This window comes from Sapajus apella, unplaced genomic scaffold, assembly GCF_009761245.1.
Source record: "Sapajus apella isolate SASKATOON/1434 unplaced genomic scaffold, GSC_monkey_1.0 scaffold93, whole genome shotgun sequence".
Classification (NCBI taxonomy): domain Eukaryota; kingdom Metazoa; phylum Chordata; class Mammalia; order Primates; family Cebidae; genus Sapajus; species Sapajus apella.
Genome location: NW_022437033.1, coordinates 4,696,704 through 4,710,391, shown reverse-complemented (window position 1 = coordinate 4,710,391; position 13,688 = coordinate 4,696,704). Strand labels below are relative to the sequence as shown.

The 13,688-nt window shown below is 34.8% G+C and overlaps 1 pseudogene; it reads right to left on the bottom strand.

Moving 5' to 3' along the window:
- Positions 1-2,611: 2,611 nt before the first annotated feature.
- LOC116535260 lies at positions 2,612-2,902 on the bottom strand (annotated as a pseudogene).
- Positions 2,903-13,688: the final 10,786 nt, after the last annotated feature.

The following is a 13,688-nucleotide window of genomic DNA, read 5'->3' as shown; positions in this document are numbered from 1 at the left end:
CAAGCCACTAGAGGATCTTAGGCATGAAAGTGACGAGATAATAATTACCTTTTTAGAATATCATTCTGCATACCCTATGTGAGACCATAGGGTATGGGAGTAGAAAGATGTTAGAATGACATTACAAAAGTATAGGCAGGATATGATGCTGACTTAGACCAGGGTGGTGGTGGAAAAAACAGGAGGAAATTGACATATTCTGAAACTATTTTAGAAACAAAGTTGAGAGGATTTATTTATGGATTGGATGCAGGGTGTTGAGGGAAAAAGAGAAATCTAGGATTATTATCAGGCTTTTGGCTTGAGCATTTAGATGAATGGTGATAAAATTTTCTGAGATGCCAAAAGACTAGGAGAGGTACAGATTTACTTAGAGAGAAATGAAAAGGTCTATTTTTTGTATGCTAGATTGGAGATGCCTATTCAGCATCCCAACAGAGATATTGTGTAGAAGTTAGATATGTCCTGAAAAGTCAGAAGCTCAGTGGAGATATCAAGACCGGAGATACAGTTTGATGTCCTTGGACTTTTTGTTATTCAAAACCATGCAGTGAAATGGAATCACCTAGAATACGAGCATAAGGACAGCAAAACAGCAAAAAGTGGCCTAGGATGAAATTCTTGGAACACTCAATTTTCTACACTTTCAGTAGAGAAGTAGAAGTCAGAAAAAGAGACTGAAAAGAATCAGCTGGTGAAGTAAAAGAGAAACCAGAAGTGTGTCATAGAAGCAGATAGAATAAAATATTTTAAGTAGGGAGTAGTCAATTATACCAAACGCTGCTGAACTATTAAGTGGAAGATAATAAAGTGACCGTTGGGTTTGACAAGTAATGTCAATAGATGAATAATGTATTTCATTTCCCATTATGATCATTATTAATATAATCTGTTTACCAACTATCAACAAATGGTTGTGAAAAATGCCATCAGATTTACAGTCATTGTCAGCTTTTATAATTTGTAATACCTTGTGCTTCCTTAGCCTAAATAAATATTTACATTTAGATCAAAAATTTTATTTTTTTCTTTCTAATAGTATAACATAATATATTTTCATAAGATATTAATTATGAATCAATAATGAATTTAAACTAAAGACTATACATCACATCATTCTGAACAAAGAAATTACAGATAATATTTATTTAATAGCAAAATATTTAGTTGTTTAATAAAATGTTTTTAGGAACTCATTACAACATAATTTTCAAAACCAAACAACAAAAACAATAAATAAAACACTTTATGACACAGGACATTATAAATTTATTTGTGCGACACAGCAGGCAGATTTTCATGCTGAAAAGAGAATGGAAGAAAATTCATATTAAACCAAAAATTCAGGAAATTGATATTCCTGAATTTCTGGCTAACCAACGCTGAATTTGGTAAGGAACAAGGTTCTTTGAACAGCAGATTTTGTTTGCTAAAAAAAAAACAAAAAACATGTTTTTTTAAAGATTCATGCTTTTAAACTTGTATTAAAATAGATTGATAAAGGAATGCATAACTCAGCAAAGGATATGATATGTTTTGGATATTTGTCCTGCGGAAATTTCATGCTAAATGTGACTCCCAGTGTTGGAGGTGGGGCCTGGTGGAAGGTGTTTGCATCACGGGGGTGGATTCTTCAAGGCTTGGTGCTGTCCTCATGATAGTGAGTTTTTACAGGATGGGTAGTTTAAATGTATGTGGCACTTCCTCATTATCTCTCTTATTTCTGCTCTTCCCATGTGACGTTCCTGCTCCTGCTTTACCTTCCAACATGATAAAGGCTCCGTAAGGCCTCCCAAGAAGCCAAGCAGATGCTGATGCCGTGATTGTACAGTCTGCAGAACCATCAGCCAATTAAAACTCTTTTCTTTATAAATTACTCAGTTCCAGGTATTCCTCTACAGCAATACAAAAATGACCTAATACAGGAATCTTCTACTCAATTGTCAATTCTCACCATTAAGTACTGAATTTTGCAAGAAAATCATTAAAATTTGGTATGGGAAATCAATTTATAATCATGAAGCTTAGATTTTAAAATACTGTTTTTGGTTCTTTGATATTAAACTGGAATTTGTGTGACACAGGAGGTTTGAAAGCTTAAAAAACTAAACAATAAAACATTAACATAGTTTATTCATTGGTATGTCTATTTCCTCTATCATAAGCTATATTTAAGAATCAAACTATTATTGAGCTAGTCAGATGCTATCAAGCAAACTGCCATCCACAATCCATAATCCTTTTATATTTTTAACTCAGACAAATATGTTAGATTCAATAAATTTTAGTATTCCAAATGTTCTCAAAAAGAACTATCAAAAGCATCCTACTTTGAAAAAACAACATTGGATAATGTATCTACCCCAAATGAGCCACCTGTCTGTATTTTAAGATAGCAGTCAAAGACTATATGATCTTCTGTGGTGGTAATATCCTTACTTCATAAGCATTCCCTCTTCACATTAATAAGAGTATGAACATCAAAAAGAGAGAAAAGAATCACCTTCATTATTTCATTGACTTTTGCTTTTATTATTTCATTGACTTTTGCTGTTTTCATTTTATGATAAATGTCTGATTTCAATTTTACAGCAAATACCAATATTTACTGTTAAATGTAATCATATGTCCCAAGCAACAGATAATAACAAATTCCAACAGGATCTCTAGGAATAACTTGTAGTTTTGAACATGTTTTAGAAAAACATTTCCAGCAGTCTGTGCAGTATTTATTCCTATTCCATCATTGGTATTAATTGCACTTGTTGCAGGAAGTTCTTTAAATTATTCTGCACAAGATTTAAGACTACTGTGAAAGGTGTACTTTCAGGAACACCCTGAGTAATTCCTATGGCAGCCAAGGATCCAACGTTAGCATGATCTTAAAGGAAACCTTTGACATGGTGGATCCACTATGAACAGAGAACCTACACCAACTCAGCAGTAGCCTTACTTCCTCCATGATGCTGGGCACCATCCTATATTCTTTTTTGTAAATGGATCCTTTAAATTGTCAAAAGCTTCCAGCTGCACAAATTCTAGATCCATACATGTTCAGGGTAGATATAGGTATAGGTGTATACCATTTCTTTCACAAATAAACGAAAATTTGGTGCTGTGGTTTAATTTTGTCAATGAAAAGAGTCTAACTCTGTAAAATAATTTATTCTGAGCCAAATATGAATGACCAATGGCCCATGACACAGCCCCAGAAAATCCTGAGAATATGTGCCCAAAGTGATCAGGCTACAGCTTGGTTTTATATATTTTCAGGAGACATAAGACATCAATGAACATATGTTTGATGTACATTAGTTTGTTCCAAAAAAGCAAGACTACTGCAAGAAAGGAATTCCAGGTCATGGGTGATTTCAAAGATTTTCTAATTGGCAGTTTGTTGAAAGAGTTATTGCCCAAAGAACTAGAATTAAAAGTAAGGAACATCTGGGTTAAGATAAAGTATAGTGGAGACTATGGTTTTATCATGCAGATGAAGCCTCCAGGTAGCAGGCTTCATAGCTCTTATCAGACCTTAAAAGCTGCCGGAGCCTTAGTTAATTATCTCCTGAATCAGAGGAAAGATCTGGAAATGAAAGCGTATTCTCTATAGAATGTAGATTTTTCCCACAACAGACAGCTTTCCAGGGCAGAAAATGTGTCAAAGAAATATATTTTTGGGTAGAAGGCTTTGATTTCTTTCAGGGTTTGCTTTCTGTCATGGGAAGCTATACTACAGCAGGCTGGAATTTGGTGCCTTATTGCTACAAAAACTCTATTTTGTCAGTCTTAAGATTTCTGTTTTAATGTTAATGCTGGTCAGATGTGCCTGAATTCCAAAGGAAGGAGAATATAATGAGGTATGTCCAATCCCTATTTCCCATCATGGCCTGAACTAGTTTTTCAGGTTAACTTTGGAAGGGGAGGGGAGGCCGAGAAGAGGGTGCATTCAGATAGTTGGGGGCTTAAAATTTGACTTTTGGTTTACAATTTAAAATTCTTAAGCTTACACTTCTCCCTACTCTCAGCTCTGTGGTCGATAATCTATTGTCTTCTTCAGTTTTGGAGAAGACTAAGGATAATTTGATCTTGTTTCTTTGTGGATAACTATTATTAGATTCACTGGTTTGCTTTTGCTTTGGGCAGAATGTAGATGCTTGACAATTCAAGAATTCTCTATTTGTGACATTTAATAGTTATATTTTATATGAATCTGTTTTGATTCATTGTTCATAGAACTCCGTGAATGCTCTTGTTTCCAGACTTACTGATTTTCCTGAGGTCAGAACCCTTTTACTTAAGTTTTTCTTCAGTATTGCTTCTCTTTTATACATTTTTGCCTGTCTTATAGCTGCCTGTTATTTGTTGCTCATATTTATTGTACCTCCCGTATTTACTATCACTATTCAGGTTTTTTTATGTCTGTTTTCTCTGGGTTCTGAAAAGTTTCTCCAGATTGTCTTCTATTTGCCAGTTCATCCTTCTAAGGCGTAAATTCCAATCATTACTTCCACACAGTTATTTGTTCACTATGTTATTCATCTCTGTGTAGTCTTTCCTTTATGGATATTTACAAAAATAGCAAAAGAAAGTGCGACAGGAACTGGAATTTGGGTACAAAATGGGACAGAGTTAATGGCCCTATATGTATATTACATGCCCACTCATCCTGATTTCCCTAAGGGGAGAGGTCTTAAAAGTTATCACCGAAATTCATTCTAATGTTGACAATATATCAAGAAATCATTGAAAGGGACCACTTTGGGAGAAACTAAGAAAAGATTTTTTCCATATTTGTTGATGAGCACTTGGGTTGACTCCATATTTTTGTCCTTGTGAATAGTGCTGAAATAAACATAGAGATGTGATACACTAATTTCCTTTTCTTTAAAAAAAAATGCCTACTAATGGGATTAGTGGGTCATGTGGTAGTTCTAATTTTAGGTTTTTGAGGAACCTTTTCATAATTGGTGTACTATTTTATATTCCCACCAACAGTGCCCAAGAGTCTCCTTTGATCTGCAACCTCCCCAACAATTGTTATTTTTCATCATTGCAGTAAAAGCCATTCTAACAGGTATGCGAGGATATAGAAATAAATCAATGATATTCAGGGTTTGGTTTGAGACCACCACAATAATATAAATTTTATAATAAAAGGAGTTACATGATTTTTTGGTTTCCTGATGTATATATAAGTTATGTTTAAATAATATTGTAGTCTATTATGTGTGTAACAGCATTATGTCTAAAATCAATGTACAAACCAAAACAAAAATAGTTTATTGTTAAAAATGCTAACTATCATCTGTACATTTAGTCAGCCATAATATTTTTGCTTGTGGAGTGTCTTGCCTTGATGTTGACGGCTGCTGACTAACAACAGTGGTGGTTGGTGAAGGTTGGGTGGCTATGACAGTTTCTTAAAAAAAAAAAAAAAAGACAGCAATGAAGTTTGAAGCATCAATTAGACTCTTCCTTTTAGGAAAATTTTCTCTGCAGTGTGCCATGCTGTTTAATAGCATTTTACCCACAGCAGAACTTCTTTTAAAATTGGAGACACTCCTCTCAAACCCCGCTGCTGCTTTCTGAACTAAGTTTATGCAATATTCTAAATCCTTTGTTGACATTTCAACATTTATCAAATTTTCACTAGGAATAGATTTTATCTCAAGAAACCACTTTCTTTGCTTATCCATAGGAAGCAGCTCCTCAGTTTTATAATGAAATTGAAGCAATTCAGTCATATCTTTAAGTTCCACTTCTGATTCTGGTTCTCTTGCTATTTTCACCATATCTACAATTAATTCCTCCACTGTAGTCTGAAACACCTCAAGGTCATCCGTGAAGATTGGACCCAACTTCTTCCAAAGTCTCGTTAATGTTGACATTTTCACCTGCTTCCAAATGCTCTTAGTGGCATCTAGCATGGTGGATTCTTTCTAGAAAAATTTCAATTTACTTTGCCCAGATCTATTACAAGAATCACTATCTTATGGAAACTGTAGTCTTACAAAATATAATTCTTAAATAATAAGACTTGAAAGCCAAAAATTACTCCTTAATCCACAGGCTACAGGACTGTATTGTTAGTGGACATGAAAATAACATTAATTTCCTTGTACAACTCCAGCAGAGCTCTCGGGTAACCAGGTGCATTGTCAAGGAGCAGGAATATTTTAAGGAATCTTTTTTTCCTTAGCAGTAAGTTCCAATAGTGGGCTTAAAATATTTAATCAACCATGCTGTAAACAGATGTGTGCTGTCATTCAGGCTTTGTTGTTCCGTCGACAGAGCACAGACAGAGTAGATTTAGTGTAATTCTTAAGGGGGCCCTAGGATTTTCAGAATGGTAAATGAGAATGAGCATTGGCTTCAACTTAAAGGTGCCAGCTGCATTAACCCCTAACAAGAGAGTTAGCCTATCATTTGAAGCTTTGAAGCCAGGCATTGACTTCTCCTTTCTAGCTATCAAAGTACTAGATGGCATCTCCTTCCAATAAAAGACTATTTCATCTATATTGAACATTTTTTGTTTAGTGTAGCCCCTTTGATCAATATTCATGGCTAGATCTGAATAACTTATACATCAGCAACTTCACCTTGCACTGTTATGGTATGAGATGGCTTTTATCCTTAAACCTCATGAACCAACCTCTAGGAGCTTTCAACTTTTCTTCCACAACCTCCTCACCTCTCTTAGCTTTCAGAGAATTGGAGAGAGTTAGGGCCTTGCTATGGATTAGTCTTTGGTTTATGTGAATGACGTGGTTGGTTTGATCTTCTAACCAGACCACTAAAACTTTCTCCATATCAAAAATAAGGCTGTTTCACTTTCTCATCATTTGTGTGTTCACTGGAGTAGCACTTTTCATTTTCTTCAAGAAGTTTTCCTTCGCATTCATAACTTGGCTCACTGTTTGGTGCAAGAGGCGTAGCTTTTGATCTGTCTCTGTTTTTAGTGTCCCTTCCTCATTAAATTTAATCATTTCTAGATTTTGATGGAACGTTAGTGATGTGCACCTCCTACTTTCACTTGAACACTTAGAAGTCTTTGCAGTTATTTATTGGCCTAATTTCAACATTGAAATTAGGGGGGCCTGAAGGAGAGAGAGAGCTGGGGGAATGACTGGTTGGTGGAGCCATTAGAATACACACAACATTTATCAGTTAAGTTCTCTTTCTTATATAAGCACATTTCACAATACCCCTAAACAATTTCAGTCACAGTATCAGAGATCACTGAACTTGGACATGAAAACAGATATAATAATAGGAAAAATTTGAAATATTGTGAAAATTACACAAATGTAACGCAGAGACATGAGGTGAGCATATGCTGTTGAAAAAATGGTCCCAGTAGACTTGTCCAATGCAGGATTGCCACAAACCTTCATTTTGTAAAAAAATGCAATTATTTGTAAATGGCAATAAAGCAAAACACAATAAAATGAGGTATGACTGCATCATGTTGTGGTTTTAATTTGCATTTATCTAATAATTTGTGATACTGAGAATTTTTTTATGTAGCTGCTATTTGAATGTCTTCTTTTGATATTTTTCTGTTTGAGTTCTTTGCTCACTTTTAAATCCAGTTATTTGTTTTCTTGATATTTAGCTGCCTTAGTTCCTTATGTATTTTACATATTAACTCCTTATCTGATGAACAGCTTTCAAATATTTTCTATCATTTCTGTGGGCTCTCTCTTCATGCTGCTGATTGTCTTCTTTGCTGTGTAGACGCTTTTTACATTGATGAAATTCCACTTGTCTATTTTTCCTTTTGTTGCCTGTGTTTTGGAGGTTGTATCAAAAAATCATCATTCAGACAACTGTTTTGGAGTTTTTCTCTTGTGTGTTTTCTACAGTAGGTTTTAAATTTCAGGTCTTACATTGAAGTCTTTAATCCATTTTGAGTTAATTTTTGTATATGGTCTGAGATAAGGATCCAATCTTATTCTTCGTCATGCAAGTAACTAGTTTTTTCAACATTATTTATTGAAGGAAATGTCCTTTCCTCATTGTGTGATCTTAACACCATTGTAAAAGTCTACTGACCATAAATGTGTGGGCTTATATCTCAGGTGTTTATCCATTCAATTTGTCTATGTGTCTGTTTTTATGCCAGTACAATATGGTTTGGATTACAATTGTTTTATATTTTGAAATCAGGGAGCGTGATGCCTCCAGCTTTGTTTGTTTCTCACCAAATAATTGTTTTGGCAATTTAGGTTCTTCTTTGGCTCTATATAATTTAAGTTTTTTTTTTCTATTTATGTGAAAAATTCCATTGGAATTTTGATAGTGATTACATTGCATCTGCAGACCACTTTGGGTACTATGAGCATTTTAACAATATTAAGTCTTCCAACCCATGATCACAATGAAAAATTGAAAGCTTTTCATCTAAGATCAAGGGAAGACAAGGATACTCACTCTCATCAGGTCTTTTTAACATAGTACTGAAAGTCCTAGCAAGAATAACTAGGCAAGAGAAAGAAATAAAAGGCAACCTAAAAGGAAATGAAGAAGTAAAATTATCTGTTTTTGCTGATGACGTGATCTTCTATATGGAAAACCATAGACTTTACTAGAAACTGGTTTGAACTGATAATTTCATAATACTAGCAGAATGCAAGAATAACACATAAAATTCGTAGGGTTTCTATACACTAATAATAAACCATCCACAAAAGAAATTAAGAAAACAACCTCAATTACAATAGCAACGGCAACAAAAAACATTTAGGTGTAAATTTAACCAAAGAAGTGTAAGTCCTGTTTATAGAGAACTATAAAACACTGATGAACCAAATGGAAGAAAACACAAATACCTGGAAACATATCCCCTTTTGTGCATTAATTTTCATGGATGGTAAAATGTAATTAGCAGATAACATCTCTGATTTCACAGATATTACAGCTTAAGATAAAACAAAATTCAGTAGGAAATGTGGGACAATTTATAGCATAGTGATAAGTAAACAATAATATGGATGGTATAAGAGATATGGCAAGTAGCCTGTAGGTGTCCTGGGAATGATTAAGGTCTGAGCAACGCTGTGTTACACTTTGCTGCCTTAACCATGAAATGAACCAAAAGAAAGATATTTTAAACACCCATCTCATTCTGGTTGACACACTTATCATAAAACATTTATTAAACAATACAGGATATTTAATTTAATATTTGTGGAGACTCCCTTACATGCTAGGAATTAAGCTAGGTACTGGATGTACAAAGATTAATAAACTATTATCTCCCCTCATTAAGCTTTCAGTAAAATCCTCAAAGACAGCTGTAATCAGTCACATATATTGTAGATGCAATCTTTTTTAAAAAATTAATTTTTGGACATTTCTGCCCACCAATCCTAGCCGTGTGTTTCCAAATAACATCGTAAGTTTGTTTTATACCGTATTGTGTGTCCATTTCTTCTTCGCCTTAAAATGGCAATTTTGATGTAAGTTATTTCAGCTGTGCCTTTCACACGATCAAAGGTCAATTGTCAGCTCTGATAAAAAAGGATGTTGTTTCTTTGCATATGTGATATTGGCTTTAAAACAAGGAGGCCCGAGAGCCAGATAATAGGCAACTCTGTGCCCTACAAAGAGCAAAGATTGTAAGGCACTTCAGCGTTCTGCTAGTAAAACTTACGTAAGGTCTTGGTGACTAAAATTATAGGTATTTAGAATGTCAGGAAAGGGAAAAACTTATTATGGTAAAATAGCACAACGTTTGACTTTCTGTAATGGTTATGAGGATTTTTTTCCTTGCTTAAAATAACATGATTTTATGAGCTTATAATATCTGCTGAGAGTTAAGAGGAGTGCTGCATTTTGCAGTTCATTAAGTGTCAATTACGTAAGTATTTCTTGGGTGAAGCATCATTTGAGTTTTCCTCCAAAAGTAAAACTGACAGTTTTTCTCTATCAGTTTTGTTAATATTTTCTCAATTATGTGATTGTAAAGTACATAATTACTCTTAGTTATTATCATGAGTGTTCATTTTCATATATATTAACAATTTTACGTCTGAAAAAAGTTTTATAAAAGAGCAATAGAGACATCTGTGTATTATAAGCTGGAATTAGCATTTATGAATAGTTGTTTTTTTATAGTTTTTTTTCAATCCCATCTTAATCTAAATATGCATTAACATGAATTAATTTAGTTTTCAGTGGAGAACACGTTAAGCAATGGCTGTAATTCTGTTAGTTACATTTTCAGATAGAAAGTGATTGAGAAATGATGGGACCCATGATGGTTGAATCTTGCAGTAAACACCGAATACTCCCATGGCTTTCTCTGAAAATTATTTAGAGCTGGAGAGGGTAGAGGGGGAGGGGCTAGTGTTTCCTCAACAAATGAATGTAGTTCAATGAACTTAAGCATCCCAGTTGGATTCAATCAGGAGACAGAAACCACAGTAATTTTGGAGCTTAGAGGCAATAATAACTGGTACAATAGATACTAGCTTTCACCACCTTTGGGACCTTGGTTCATCTGCTTCTCTCCTCACCCTTCTCATTCCATTGTATTTGAATACAGCAGTGCGAATGAACCTATTAAAATGAAAATTAAGTCATGTCATTCTTTGCAAAATTTTCTAGTGGCTCCTATTTCACTCAGAAAAAAATGCTAAAATCTTTAAATCTATCAAGTCACACACAGCCTGTCTCTCTTTGCCTCCATGACCTCGCTTTGTACGTCTCCTTCCCTCACTCATATGCTGCCTCAGCCACAATGATACTCTTGCTGCTCCTTAAACATGCCAGGCAGCCCCTCCTTCAGACCTTGTCACTTGGTGTTTCCTCTCCCTAGAGAGCTCTTCCCTGAGAGAACCCAAGGTTTGCTCCTTCGTTGCCTTTACTAAAATGTCACTTTCTTAGTGAGGCATGCCATGGGCATCAATCTCATATTGCAACTTGCTCTTAACCTTTCATATCCTTCTTTTACACGTTTCTTTTTTCCCCTCCACACCTGAAATTCTACATACCCATAATCAGTCATGCTAGGATTATACTAGTACCTATTTCTCAGAGATATTGTGATGATTCAGTGATTATATTATATATAATTATATACACATTATATATATAATATAAATATATTATATATTATATTATTATATATATCTATATTATATAATATATATATTATATATATTTATATTATATGTATATATAATACGTGTGTGTGTGTGTGTGTGTGTGTGTATCTATATACATGGAGTGCAGTCAATGAATGTTAGTTACACATAGCCACAAGCCCTATGAATGATGACTTACGAAAAACTGTGTGCGAACCTCAGAGACATCTTTTTCTCCTAGATTAAAGGCCAGGCCTCATCCTACTCTGAAATTTGGCCCAGTGATCGTCTTGTCCCACACTCAAGTATAGGCTCTCAAGATCTTAACCTTATGAGGACAAGAAGAGGAAATTAAAGGAAAACATAAGGAAAAATGTACCACAGGAAATAGTGGATATTTGTTCCATATAACGCTCCGACTAGAAATTTCCAAAGAAGGCTCACCAATAGGAGTTGGCCAAGGATATAGTGATGCCATGTTCCAACTATAGGGCTTGACAGAAGAACATAAATAAGTATTGACCATATAATAGAATGAACAGCCATTTGAGATGCTGGGTCCAAGTGCAGGCACACACACCATGCCTCCAGAGGCACCTACACAACCTGTTTCATTTTTTGCACCATTCTCAGCTATCCACATGAGAAACTTCAGGCATCTTAGACCCCTTCCTAAGTTCCCCTGCCTCTCTCCCTGTCCGTTTTCAAGATTAGCACTGCTTCCTTGTGTCACCCCTTTTCCATTCCTGTTGCTCCAGGTCACGTCTAAGACTTTCTCGGTTGAACTACTGCAATAGCAACCTCGCTAGCCTCTCCATCTTTCTAATCTAATACTCATACTGCAAGTTATTTGATTCCTTTTTACAAGTTGATTCTGATATTATGCACTGAGGCTATATTTTATACATTGTTTTATTTATATACTTTGTCATTTATTTCACTCTTCCAGCAACGTTTTGAGCATAGGAATGATAATAGTTTATACTTCAAATGCAGAAGGAAGTTTGGAGAGGTTGAATGGCTAGCTCTAGGTCATGTCTCATGATTTTCCCCACCTCATACCTTCCTCTCATATGTCTTCCTAAAACACAAACCCCTTTGCAAAATGTAATTCTTACTCACTTTTTATGTTTTATTTTCTTTTTAATTGATGCAAAGTAATTGTGCATACTTATAAGATACAGTGTTAGGTTTCTATATATGTATACCTTATGTAATGATCAAATTAGGGTAAATAGCTTATCCATCCTTTTACACATTTATCATTTGTTTGTGATAAGAACATTCAAAATTCTCTCTTCTGGTTGTTTTGAAATATACAATACAATATTATTAATTATAGTGACCCTTCTGTGCAATAGAACACCAGAACTTACTCCTCCTCTTTCTTTTTAATTTTCTACTTGTGACCAATCTCCTCATTCAGCGCCACCCTTTTTAGCCTCTGGTGCCTAGTCCTATAAGATCAGCTTTGGCTGGGCATGGTGGCTAAAGCCTGTAATCCCGGAACTTTTGGAGGCCGAGGCAGGTGGATCACGAGGCCAAGAGATCGAGACTATCCTCGCTAACATGGTAAAACCCCATCTCTACTAAAAACACAAAAAAATTAGCTGAGTGTGGCAGCATGCACCTGTAATCCCAGCTACTTGGGAGGCTGAGGCAGGAGAATCGCTTGAACTTGGAAGATGGAGGTTGCAGTGAGCTGAGATCGAGCCACTGCACTCCAACCTGGGTGACAGAACGAGACTCCATCTCAAAAAAAAAAAAAAAAAGATCAGCTTTAAAAAATTCCACAAATGAATGAAATCAAGCAGTTTTTGTTCTCCTGGGTCTGGCCCATATCTGTTAAAATAATGTCTTCAAGTTCATCCATGCTGTCAAAGTGGCAGGATTTTATCCTTTTGAATGAATGAATAATATTCCATTATGTGTCTATACTACATTTTCTTTATCCATTCATCTACTGATGGACATTTATGTTGACTTCATATCTTATCTATTGTGAATAGTGCCACAATAAACATGAGAGTGATGATATCGCTTGAAAATGCTAATTTCATTTTCTTTTGATAAATACCCAGTAGTTGTATTCCTGGATCATATTGCAGTTCTATTTTTAGTTTTACTGTTTTTCCATAATGCCTGTAATCATTTACATTCCCAATAACAATGTATTAGGGCTCCCATTTCCCCACTTCAACACCAGCATTTGCTATTTTTTTTTCTTTTGATAATATCCATTCTGAGAAATGTGTGATGATTTCTCATTGTAGTTGTGATTCACAATTCCCTGATGATTAATGATGTTGAACACTTTCTCGTATACTTATTGGCCATTTGTATGTCTTCTTTTGAGAATTGCCTCTCCATGTCATTTGCCCATTTTAAAATCAGATTGTTACTATTGTTTGTTTGTTTTCTATTGAATTGATAGAGTTCTTTAATATTCTGGAGATTAATCCTTTGTCAAATCCATAATTTGCAAATATTTTCTCCTATTCTGTAGGTTGGCTCTTCATTCTGTTGATTGTTTCATTTGCTGTGCAGAAGAATTTTAGGCTTTTTAATTTAATGTAATCCCTTTTGTCTACTTCTGCG